General features: G+C 36.1%; 1 non-coding gene across 1 annotated transcript; it reads right to left on the bottom strand.

Annotated features, from left to right (window-relative positions):
• Positions 1-975: 975 nt before the first annotated feature.
• LOC128284485 (small nucleolar RNA R71) lies at positions 976-1,082 on the bottom strand. Its single transcript, XR_008274910.1, has one exon. It is a non-coding gene; the product is annotated as a small nucleolar RNA R71 (small nucleolar RNA).
• Between the last annotated feature and the right edge of the window lie 12,812 nt (positions 1,083-13,894).

Below are 13,894 nucleotides of genomic sequence, written 5' to 3' on the forward strand. Positions count from 1 at the left end.
AGTAATCCCAGTTGTCCTAATCAATATTTCAAATCCTTAATATTCTTATTTGTAGTTGTTTTTTCGTGAAATTCTTGCTTCATCCACTTGTTTTACTTTGCACATTTTATACATCACCATTCTTTCATTTTGTCATTACATTCTCACTGTTAATTTTCCTTAGCATTAATCAAGCCTAACTTTAATAAATTGACCAAATTATACCTATCTAATACATGTGGAGATGATCTTACTCATCACTTTATTACTTGTTCAACGTGTATACTTGCATAATTTGCACATATTATTCACAAGTGACAAGTATTTAGCGCCGTTGCCGGGGATTGACAATTGGTGAAATTTGGTTTTGTTATATTCTTTTGTTTCATTTGTTTTATCTAACTTAGTTTTATTTAATTTTTTAAAGGTTTGCTATAAGTGCATGAGTGGAACCAGTCCTACTACTAAAGAGTATCCGTTTGACCCAAAAATCAAGAGAACTTTACTAAGAAGGAGAAGAGAGTTACGTAATATGGCTAGTGAAGGTAATGATCCTGGTTTGAATGATCCATTAAATCCAAATGGTCATGATGTTAATATTCATATTCCTTGGGTGATAGATGACCGAGATAGACCAATTCGAGAGCATGTAGTTCCAATTTTGGATGACTTAAATCCAGGGATATTAAAACGACACATACAAGCTTAGCGTTTTGAGTTGAAATCGGTAATGTTTCAAATGTTGCAAATAGTTAGACAGTTCAGAGGTTACACACTAAAGATCCAAGACTACATTTAATAATTGTTCTAGAAGTCTTTGATTTGTTATGATAACAGGGTGTTCCTAAAGACACCTTGTGACTTAAATTGTTTCCATACTCCTTGACAAATCATGCAAGAGTGTGGTTTAATTCTCTACTATCGGGAATAGTGGCATCATGGAATAACCTGTGCTATAGGTTTTTGTTATGGTATAGTTCGCCAAACATGAATGCCAATCTTAGAATTGACATCACATAGTTTCGACAATCAGAGTATGAAATGATGTACGAAGCCTGAGAAAGATTTAAGGAATTACTTAAAAAATTTCATAAGCATGGTTTTGAACACTAGACTCAGATGAAGATGTTTTATAATAGGCTAACTGCATATACAAGAATAGTAATCGATGCCTCTACCAATGGTACTTTGTTAGATAAATCCTATAATGAAGCATATGTGATATTGAAATGGATTACCAACAATGATTAGCGATATCCTACCATATGAGTTGGGACTAGTAGGAGAGTTGCTGGCACCATTGAGCTAGATGCAATCACTTCATTGACAGCCCAGGTATCTTCTTGAACTAATATGATCAAGATAAAGAAGAGACCAGCAACAGTTCAGAAGATGAATTCACCTGAGCTATCTTGTGTTTATTGTGGTGGGGACCATGCATTTGATGAATGACCATCAAACCCAGCATATGTGTACTACATGGGTAATTAGAACTGAAATAACAATCCCTATTCTAACACATACAATCCAAGATAGAAGCAACATCCAAACTTTGGTTGGAATAATCAAGGTGTTGGGAATTCAAACAACGGTATTAGACAAAATGCTAGAAGAGAACCACCTAGTTATAATCAACCTATGCAGCGACAAAATGTCCAACAAGGTCAAGCTTCAGCTTCTTCAGAATCATCTATTGAATCTTTGCTAAAAGAATATATGGCCAAGAATGATATCGTGATTGAGAGTCTAGTTGCATCCCTTTGAGCTCTTATGAATCAAGTGGGGTAAATAGAAAATGCTTTAAATTCGATACCACAAGAAGCTCTACCCAATGATACTGAGAATTTCAGATCGAAAAGAAAAGAGCATTGCTGTAACAGTCCGGTTTAGACCCTAGTCGAAATAGTGGTTTCGAAACCATAAATTCGAGTCAAAAATATTTTAATATTAATTTTCATGCTTATGATATGTAAATTAGCATGTGTGAAAGTTTCATATGAAAATTCGATCATTTGTGTGCTTAATTTAATAAAATGACCTAATCACGTAAAATGTAAAAGTGGCCTTCTATTTGTTAAAGTGCTTATTTGATATGTCTTTGTAAATGAAAGGTCCTTAAGATGCAATTAGACCTTTAGATTTATGAATGGACAATGTTGGACATTATAAAAGTGGATTTTAAATGTTATTATTAAGGTTAAATATGGTAATTGATTATTAAATGAATTATAATTAAAACCAAACATCAAATTAGCCATATTCTTGTTATATTGCCCAAAATTGAAGAAAAAAAGAAAGAAAATAAAAGTTCTAGGGTTCGGCATTCACATTGGCTAATTAAGATATGTGTTTTGATCGGTTTTTGATAATTTTTAAGTTTTTGTAATCGTTACTTAGTAATCTATCGAGCCCATACCTTAATTTTTGATTTTGTTGATGAATTTGAAATATGCCATTGATGAAATTGTGAGCTTTGTGATGTTAATTGTTGGAAAACGAAAGATATGTATTGGGTTAACATATTTTATCTTTGAATTTTTGATGAAATTGAGTAATTTGAGCTAAATTGTGAAAATGAAGTTTTGAGGGACTAAAATGTCAAATAAATGAAATTTTTAGACTTGTATGAGTACTATGAAATGTGGATGTGTGCAAAAAAATTTTGTGTATTCTGTGATTTTTGTAATTAGGGACTAAATTGTCAAAATGTGAAAATGTGAGAGCTAATTTGTAAAATTCCCAAAATATGTGTTTGTGGATTGATTTGAATGATTTGGTGAATAAAAGAGTTAAATTTGAATTTATATAGATCAAGAATTAAAGAAAATGGAATGAGATCGGGGAAAGTCGAAAGTCATCGAGTAGCCGATTCCGTCTATCCGAATGCATACGAGGTAAGTCTATACAAATAAATGTGTTATAAATTGAATTATTATTGATTATATGCTATTGAACTATGATGAATGAATATATGAGTTGAGAAAAATGAGACATTCGAGAAAGTATCGACAAAGTTCCGACATCCGAAAAGCCCCATATGAACCTTAGGAATAGTTAGGATGCATATGTCATGACATAGGATTCGCTATGTGTTATCGTGTAAGACCATGTTTGGGACATTGGCATCAACTTATGATTTACGTGTAAGACCACATCTGGGACGTTGGCATCGTATTTGATTTCGTGTAAGACCCTGTCTGGGACAATGGCATCGATATTTGATTACATGTAAGACTACATCTAGGACGTTGGCATCGTATTTGATTTCGTGTAAGAGCCTGTCTGGGACAGTGGCATCAATATTTGATTACATGTAAGATCACGTCTGGGACGTTGGCATTGTACGAGCTTTCCAAGTTATTCGCGTATCTTTATGATTCCAAACAGTTCAACGGGCATTCCGAGAAATGAATGATTATATGAGATGTGTATCCAATTCAGGTACGTTTAAAATGTATACTATGTTTAGAATAAAAGGTAAGTATATATATAAATGATGATATATGTGTTATAAGTATGGGAAAATATACTATATGTGTAATTGAATTGGAAATATGTTAAATGTATATGAACTATGTGATTTGAGATAGTATTTGGCCATGAAGTATATGTAATTTGATGATGTTTTTATGTTTAAAGTGTCAAGTTTATTTGTATATGGCTTACTAAGCTTTTGAAAGCTTACTTTGTTTGGTTTTCAACTGTTTTATAGATATCAAAGCTACCAAAAGTTCAGGGATTGTTAAAGATCTTCACCACACTATCGAACCTTATTTTGGTACATTTTGAAAGTGTTAATATTAGAATATGGCATGTATAGGCTAGAGGTAGTTGAATATGTTTTGAGAAGTGTATATGTAGCCATATGATATGGCTTAATTATGGTTGAACTTATGGTTTGATTTTGGTATATGATATGTGATGTAAATTATGCTTATGTGATTTGTTTATGAATGACCAAATGAAATGGTCAATTTTTGGTAAGTCTTAGTATGTGCATATTTGAGAAATTGGTAAGTTTATAGCATGCAATTTAATGAAGTAAAATGTGGTTATGAAGCAAATTCTTAGATATGATTTTGTCTTATGTTTTGGCATAATTTGGTATGGCTATTAAGCTTGAATTTGGTTAATAATAATATGGCATGAATTATTTGTGTTTTGGTATTGAAATTGGGTTAAATTATATTGCAAATGTGCTTGGTTTGATGCTTGTAGCTTTGACCCAAATTGAGTGGCAAATTGGCTTTTCTACTGGCCTATTTTTGTCCACACGGGTAGAGACACAGGCGTGTGTCTCAGTTGTGTGTGGCACACGGTCATGTTGCACGGCCGTATGTCCCCTGGGGTACCCTACAATTTTAAGTCAGTCTTGAGCACGACCATGGCACATAGGCGTGTGGCTAGCGGTGTAACCCAAGTTAGTTTTGACGACGGCCAATGCACACGGGCTTGTCTTGTGGCTATATGATTAAGTCAGTATGTATGCCCTGTTTTGACACGGCCTAGACACACGGGCGTGTCTAAAGCCGTGTGAGGCACATGGCCTGTTCACATGGGCATGTGACCTGTACAACTTTGAAAAATGTTTAAGTTTTGAAAAATTTTGCATGTGCCAGTTTAGTCCCAACCCTTTTTTTTTAGTGCATGCTTAAGGTCTCAATGACCATATAAGGGACTCTATATTAATGTTTGACCTTTGATGCTATGATGTTTGTGAAATCAATGCCAAATGTTTTGATTTGTTCGATAACGCCTTTAACCCTAGTCCGGCAACGAATACGGGTTAGGGGTATTACATTTGGTTGGTATCAGAGTTACGGTTTAGTCAATTCTAGGACTAACATAGCGTATGTGAGTCTAGCTATACATGCCATATTTATGATTTGTGTTAGTGTGATGAATCCTGGCAATGAAAAATGTGTTTTTATAAAGCAAATGGACCCCGAACGAGTTGTAGCTGACGATGTCAAGAGCAATGTGCCTGCTCCCACGCAAGAGACAGTGCCCTTCAACTCTAGACTGGCTACGAGTAGCCATGATGGAGAGGCTAGCCAAGCCTTCTATCAGATGATGAATGATTGGTTTAGTTAGTACATTAGGACTAATCCGACTGTTCAACAACCCCCAATTTTGGCTAATCTTCTGTAAGCCCCCGTTTTGCCACAAGCTAATCCGACTATAATGCCCCCAAAATCCTTAATGTTTATTTTCGTATGTTTGTGTTGCACAAATACATGTCTGCTTCAGTGGTTAAGTTGTAACACCCCTATCCCGTAACCGTCGCCGAAATAGGTAAGGGGCATTACCGGACTTGTAACTCATGTCAGAACCGTAAAATTTTGAACTTTTTCTTGAAATAAAGATCATTCATTTAAATAAGTACTAACAACAGCCAGGGATAAAATTTAAACTTCTCTAAGTAAACATTCAAAAGATGCCATTTTCGCATGGCTTATATACATTAACCAAAATATTCTTCCGCCACTAGTCTATTCTATACATGCCATAAAAAATTCAAAACATAACAAAGAACAAGCGGTGGATAGTGATAGTGTGACTAGTTCTTGACGATCCCCGAGCCTGTAGCTTCCAAATGAGATCTATAAAATAGAGGAAACAAAGTAAACGGAGTAAGCATTACAATGCTTAGTAAGTTTTAAGCAGTGTCAACAGATAATAATCAAATTATAACATAGTTGTTCGTATTTTTATTTCACTCTTCCTTCGGGCATACTATCCCTTTACCGAATATGCACATCTCATCATATACAATAGGCAGATAAACTTTCACATAAAAGTGAGCTCATGTGACATAGATATATTGTATAATTTCACATAACCTCTCACACTGATCCGATGTCACATAATCATAAGAATAGTTTCATAGATTGCTCACGTATGCATCACATAACTGCCTTATGATTTAGTTTAAATCAAGCTCACATATAAACTTGGAGTACATACCTGTTTAACCTTTCGCATTGAATATATTTATAAGCAATTCTTATTGCGAAGTCTTATAGCTTTAAACTCTACTCGGATTATCAGCGAGACCTTTAGCTCAGATGAAGTCTCCACACGAAGTCAGCGGGTCTTAACCCAGACATAGTCACCACATATGGTCATCTGGTCTTTAATCCGGGGTAGTCACCACATATGGTCATCTGGTCTTTAATCCCGGGTTTACATCATAGAGTTTCATGCATATTTATTTACATGTTACAACATTCACATCGACTATCATATTTGTAATTCATTTACCTCATCAAATATCTAATAAAACACACCTTCCGCCGCTTGTCATTTGGCCACAACATATATATACACATCTCATACATTTCTCACATTAGCCATTTGGCTTTACCACATATCCATCTCATACACATTTCGCATTAACCATTCGGCTTTCCCACATATATACACTTCCACGTTCATCACATTGGCCATTCGGCCTTATCACACATATGCATGTTCACATTCATCACATTGGCCATTCGGCCTTATCACATATATACATGTTCACATTCATCACATTGACCATTCGGTCTTATCACACAAATGCATGTTCACATTCATCACATTTGCCATTCGGCCTTAGCACACAAATGCATGTTCACATTCATCACATTTGCCATTCGGCCTTAGCTCATATATACACATTCACATCCATCACATAAAATCCTAAATCAAAATATAAATTTTCATGTATTCACATCACAATTATCCAAATATACTTCACATACCACATATACTTTCACTTTGTCTTGGCTGAATCTACATCTATCATTTTCCAATGAATAATTCAATTTCAAGCCATACTATCATTTCATATTCGAATACTTATAAACTTACAATTTCACAAATTTTAATATCAAAGATCCATCTAACACTCATATATCATTTTATAATATCACAATTTATAATTCACGTATGGGTTTAATCAATAGCTTATGAGCAACTAAAACAAGTTTTATCCATGTTTACAACATAACCACAAATTCTCTACAAGCTATTTTCCTGAGCAACAGTCATTAAATTATTTGTAACTGGGGTTACGAAATTCCAAATTATGTGCCGCTAATTTTCCATGAAAATAGACTCGTATATCCTCTATCCACAAAATTTTCAGAATTTTTGGTTTGGCCAATCAATACCAGATTTTTCTCAAAGTTTCCCCTATTTTACTGCTTGACTACTTTGACTACTCTTCACTAAGAATTTAATTTCTCATTGTACAGAATTCAAAATGTGTTTTCGTTTATTTTGTTTGAAATTAGACTCATTAAAGAGTCTAAGCATAAAATTTTATCTTATAATCATTTTTTTACGATTTATAATGATTTTCTGAATACTAAATAGGGGATTTCGGAGCCATTCTGACTCTGTCTCACACAACTTTGAAAATCTCATTATCGGCAACCCCTTTACTTACACGATTTCTTGTATACGAAACTAGACGCATCAAGATTTAATTACATAATTTATTCAGCCTTTATCTCAACTCCCACAATTTATGGTAATTTTTCCAAAACACGCTACTGCTGCTGTCCGTAGCAGATTTATACAATTTACTCTATAAAGTTCTCATTCACATATTTAAAACATAATATCATATATGCCGTCATTTAGAAAAGTCATTGACCTTAACTTATATACATAATTCATATTCATCCCATTTTAAAACTTAAAATTTACAAAGGAATCAAACTCAATTACTTAAGAACTTACCTCGGATGTTGTCGAACGATTTCAACGGCTATTCGATCACTTTTTCCTTTCCCCCATCCGACTTTGATCCTCTAAGCTCTTGAGCTAAATCAAACAATTTACTTCCCAAATCAAACATAGTCATACGGCATCCATGTACATTTTAGAACCAATTCACTTGAATTAATTGCCCACTTAAGTCTCTCATCATTTCATTTTCAAATTTGTATATTTGGTAAGTCACATTAGACCATTATACATATAGCTTTGATACATTTTATACTAGCCAAAATGTACCATCAAGATATGCTTTACTCAAATAATTTACCTTGGCCGAACATGTACAATGTTTTGTAGCTTAATAATTATAATATAACATCAAGTACTCATTTTACTCATGTGGCCGATTATATACTTAATACATTCTACAAATATGGTTACTTGTATTGACTAAATACCATTTTGTTTCAAGTTCAAAAATCGGCTAATACACCTATATACACTAGTAATCAAATACTAACATTTGCACTTCACCTTAATAGCTAGCTTAGCAAACCTTAATTTAACATATAATTGTTCATAACACAATTAAAGCATCCTCTCCATTCCATCAATTCAAAACACATACATTACTCAATAATATTCAAAATCATATTCGGCCTTAGTACACACTTGTTAGCCGATTTTTCTCCATTTAGCAACTAATGCACATATGTGTTCATTTGTTAGACTCTACTTCACCTAACTACCATTTCTCATCCAAATAACATGAACAACAACCATATTTCTCTTCTACTTCCTACCATGGCCGAATGCTCAAGACACCATACCATTTCAAATTTGGTCATGGGTTAAGCAAAGAGCTTAATGACTAACTCAAAAAAAAATGCTAGAAATCCAAGAATCATCCTTAAACTTACCTTGATTTAGCTAACCACCATAGCTGAATTTTTTCCAAGCTTTTTCTCTTTTAGTCACGGCAGTGAGGAGCAAAGATGACAACCTTGGTTTCTCCTCCCATTACCACATGTTTTATTATTCTTAATTCCTTATTTTATTTTGTAAACTAATAATGCTAATAGAAAATACATATTTTCATCCATGACCCATACCATGGCCGGCCACTACCTATTATAAATGGATATTTGACATGCAATCCCCTCATTTTTATAACATGCATTAATAGGTCCTTATAGATTAACCTATCACATTTCAAAAGTGTCACACATAAGTCTTATTAACTAAATTCACATGCAATTAACTAAATTGAAGCTTAAAACTTTCACACACTCATATTCACATAATTTAGACAATAAATATTATACTCAAATACTTCGGTGACTCGGTTTAGCGGTCCCGAAACCACTTTCCGACTAGGGTCAATTTAGGGCTGTCGCATAAGTGTCCTGGGAAGAGTTTGAGAAGTCTTGAGTTCAAGCCTTGGCTTGTGCAAAAGTTTTATTTTTTATATAAATAAACCTCTGTCTTTAGTCAGTAGGCTTTTAAATGAATATGGGTAAAACATGACAAAAAAGGCCTGCTGGTCTAGGGGATAAGTGGCGTGTTACTGTAACCTAAGGTCTAGGCGAGGCAGCCAGCCGTAGTTGATGTTGGATTTCGCTGAGAGGATGGTGATTCTCCATATGTTATCACAAGTACGTTCTTTATATATGATGTACCTTATATTGCATTGATAGATATAGGATCTACTCATTCCTATATAGCTTGTACTGTGTCTAAGACTTTGGGTATCCTAGTTGAGAGCAGTGTGAGTAAGGTTACTGTGCTAAGTCCTTTGGGTCAGTCGGTGAGGGTAAATAAACTTTTTAGAGATTTTCCTTTGGAAGTTCAAGGAGTTTTCTTTTTGGCGGATTTAATGGAAGTCCCTTTTGGAGAATTTGATTTAATAGTGGGAATGGACTGGCTGGTTAAACATTGGGCGAGCTTGGATTATGCTGCTAAACGGATGGTACTGAGAACTGTGGAGAATGACGAGATAGTTGTAATTGGGGAACGTCAGAACTACTTATCAAATGTGATCTCTGCATTAAGGGTTGCGGTGGTTTTCGCACTGAAAATTTGGAGGCACTATTTGTAGGGTGAGAAGTGTATCATTTACGCTGATCACAAGAGCCTCAAGTATCTCCTCACTCAGAAGGAGCTAAATCTTAAGCAGTGTGGATGGATTGAGCTGCTAAAAGACTATGATTGTACGATTGAATACCATTTTGGGAAAGCCAATGTGGTGGCGGACGCACTAAGTCATAGAACTATGACTGAGCTGAGAGCGATGTTTGCTCGCCTCAGTTTATTTGATGATGGTAGTCTATTGGCCGAGCTCTAAGTTAAACCAATATGGATGGATTAGATTAAAGGTAAATAGTTGAAGGACGAGTCACTAGGTCTTCATTTTCGACAGGTTGAGAGGGGGGATACTGTGGATTTTGGGTTGAATAGCAAATGAGTGCTCTGTTTCTGGGGAAGGATTTGTGTACCAAAGGATACTGATTTGAGGCAATCTATACTGCGAAAGGCGCATAGTGGCCCTTATGCTATTCACCTTGTGGGAATAAGATGTACTGAGACCTTCGTGAGTTATATTGGTGGTCGGGTCTTAAACATGAAGTTACCGACTTTGTGGGTAAATGTCTGACTTGCCAACAGGTTAAGGCTGAACATCAGTTACCTTCAGGGTTGCTTCAGCCAGTTAAAATTCCACTTTGGAAGTGGGAGAGAGTAACTATGGACTTCGTTAGTGGGTTGCCCCTAACGCCTACTAAGAAGGATTTAGTATGGGTTATTGTGGATCAATTGACCAAGTCTACCAATTTCATACCAGTTCGTACTGATTACTCTTTGCAGAAGCTAGCTAAGCTGTATGTGTCTGATATAGTGAGACTGCATGGGGTACCGGTTTCAATAATATCTTATGGGGATCCTCGCTTCACGTATCGATTCTAGAGGAAGTTACATGAAGCTCTAGGTACAAGGTTGGGCTTCAGTACTGCGTTTCATCCTCAAATAGATGGTCAATCAGAGAGGGTGATTCAGAGACTGGAAGACATGTTAAGGAGTTACGTGATTGATTTCTGAGGTAGTTGGGAGGATTACTTACCGCTAGTAGAGTTTTCATATAACAATAGCTATCAGTCTAGCATACAGATGGCAGCTTACGAGGCATTTTATGGTCGTAGGTGTCATACTCCTTCGTGTTGGACTGATTTTGGCGAGCGACATGTTCTGGGTCCTGAGTTAGTTTCTAATACTGAGGATAAAGTTAAACTAATTCAAGATCGACTAAAGGAGGCATCAGACAGGTAGAATTCGTATGCGTATTTGAAGCGTAAAGAGATTGAGTATTCTGTGGAGGACTTCGTTTTTCTCAAGGTTTCACCATAGAAGAAGGTACTAAGGTTTATACGTAAGGGCAAGTTGAGCCCTAGGTTTATTGGGCCTTACCGCATACTGAAACGTGTGGGACCGGTTGCCTGTCAACTAAAGTCACCTCCAGAGTTAGACCAGATTCACGATGTGTTTCATGTCTCTATGCTGAGGCGACACTACCGCTCTGATCCCACATATGTTATTTCAGTTGAGGAGGTTGAGGTTAAGCCAGGTCTGACTTTTGAGGAAGAGACGGTTCAGATATTAGAACATGATGTAAAGGTTTTAAAGAGGAAATCCATCCCACTGGTTAAGGTTCTTTGGCGTAACCACAGCTTTGAGGAGGCCAGTGGGAACCTGATGCGATGACAATACCCTCATCTGTTATTTTGAGACCAAAATTTTCTTTTAGAGGGGTAGAGTTGTAACGCCCCAAAAATCCTTAATGTTTATTTTCGTGTGTTTGTGTTGCACAAATGCATGTTTTCTTCAGTGGTTAAGTGTCCTAGGAAGAGTCTGAGAAGTCTTGGCTTCAAGCCTTGGCTTGTGCAAAAGTTTTGTTTTTTATATGAATAAACTTCTATCTCTAGTCAGTAGGTTTTAAAGTAAATGTGGGTAAAACATGACAAAAAAAGGGCCTGCTCGTCTAGGGGATAAGTGGCGTGTTACTATAACCTGAGGTCTGAGGTTTGAGTCCTGCTTTGCGCAAGGGAGTGTTTTATTTTGCTACTAAGGCAATGTGGGAGTTTTGGTCAACCTGAACTACTGAAGTGTTGTAGTGGAATTTGAATTAGGTGGTTGAGGGAGGAGTGGACGGTTTCGAGTGGGGAGGAAATTGTGGGATTCTAAAAGGAGTGGGAGTGTTGGGGCTGAATGTGAACTCTTGCCTATCAGGTTTCGGCTTTGGGAAGGTATTTTCTCTCCATTTCGGGTTTTGTCAACATTTTTTTTGTTTCACTTTTTGTTTTGTTGAGGCCGAATATTGCTAAGGCTTTTTTTTGGGTATCTTTCTTTTCATCTTTTTTGACTTTGATCATCCCTATGGGAAGCGTTCCTTTCATTTTTCTTATTGATTTTCTTTTCTTCTTTGGCCGAACTCTCTCTTTCTCCCTCTCAATTCTTTCGATTGTGGCAATTTTCCCTCTTTTCATCTCACTTGCTTTCCTACTGACTTTTCCCTTCTTTGTTTATTCCTCTTTTCCTTCAGTAGGCTGTGCATCTTCTTGCATGTTTCTTTGGCTAAATATTGATAGGTAAGTCGCTGCTTTACTTCTGTTCCCTTTCGGTTTTCCACATTTCGAAGCACCATTTCTTTTCTTTTCTTTTCCTCTTCTTGTCGTTACCCCTCTGTTTACTTTTTCAATTCAATCCTCCTTTTCAGTTCTTTGTACGCTACATCACTGAATTACACTCTGCTCTGTCGTTGTTTGGTAAGTGTTCTAGGTGTTTGTTGTAACGAATCATAGGTTACTGAATGAAGGTGGTGTTGAGCAGTAAGTGTGGTTCAGTTGAGATTGTATTATAATCCAAGTATAGGTTTAATATAAAGGTTGTGACTTTTGTGTAGGTGGAGATCAAGGTTGATTAGTGCGTCTCCTAAGAACCAAGAGTGCGATTTCGATTGATTTTCGGTAAGGAGGTGGCTATTGTGCTCGATTTGGAACTCCATTAGGTTTCATTTGAAATATGAGTTAGGTAACTAATTAAATGACATTTTGATTGAATTCAGGTATAAGAATATTCAGAGTGCGGTTAACTTCAAATCACATCAGGTGTGTAAACACAATCTCAACTATAGAAATCGATAAAAGTCGGAATAAGTGAACGATGATGCTACACGGGCGTGTGCTTGCTCTTGCGATGGTTTATGTGACCAAACATGGGCATTTGATTGTTGAGGCTGACCATGAATGATTTCATGGGTCGAGGCCATTTTAGGCCATTTCAGGTTAAAATGGGCCATGTGGGCCCCATACAGGTAAACCATAGGGACGAGTGGAAATTATTGGGCCACGCTGTGTAATACACACTGTAACGCCCCAAATTTTTAGGCCTAGAAGTATTGGGCCTTGTGCGTGGGAGCCACTATAAGACTGCACATAAAAGTTTACATGTGGAAGAAATATCACAATTAATTGTCTGCTGTAGTGGTTAAGTGATTAGGAGTGTTTAGGAGTGTTGGAGAAGTCCTGGGTTCAAACCTGGGCTTTAGCAAAAAATTATTTTTTTCTCTTAAATGAGCCTTGATGTTAGTGGGCAGGCTTTAAGAATATTTTTGATGAATTTATATCACAAAGAGCAATGTGGTCTAGTGGAAGTGCCGTTACAAATGAGCTAGTGGTCTAAGGTTTGAATCCCTACTTATGCAAATAGAGAATATTTTTATTGATGGCCATGAAAGGAGGTGGAGTTGGACTGAGACTTTGTGGATGACTTGGTCATGAGTGTTTCAAGGAAATTTGAATTGAAGGTTGAGTGATTAGTGGAGTGTTTCAAGGGAAGAAGATTTGGATGAAGGATTTTGTTTGTAGTTCAAACTTGGTTGGCAGCTTAATTCAAGGAGAAAACTAGGGAATTTGAAATAGGAAGGGTTGGTTGCCGAAATTTGAACTCCTCATTGTGTAAATTCGGTCATAAGACTTTTTCCCAGAGTGTCAAATTCTTTTGTACCATTTTGGGTTTTCTTTTTTTTTTTTTCATTCTTTTTCCTCTTTTCTCTACATTGCCATGCATATTCTGGAATTTTATCGTTCATGTAACCTTTCTACCTCTTCGCCATTTTAGTATAGAATTGAAAGGCCGAATATAGGAGTTGTTCTTA

This window comes from Gossypium arboreum, chromosome 11 (genome assembly GCF_025698485.1).
Source record: "Gossypium arboreum isolate Shixiya-1 chromosome 11, ASM2569848v2, whole genome shotgun sequence".
Lineage (NCBI taxonomy): Eukaryota > Viridiplantae > Streptophyta > Magnoliopsida > Malvales > Malvaceae > Gossypium > Gossypium arboreum.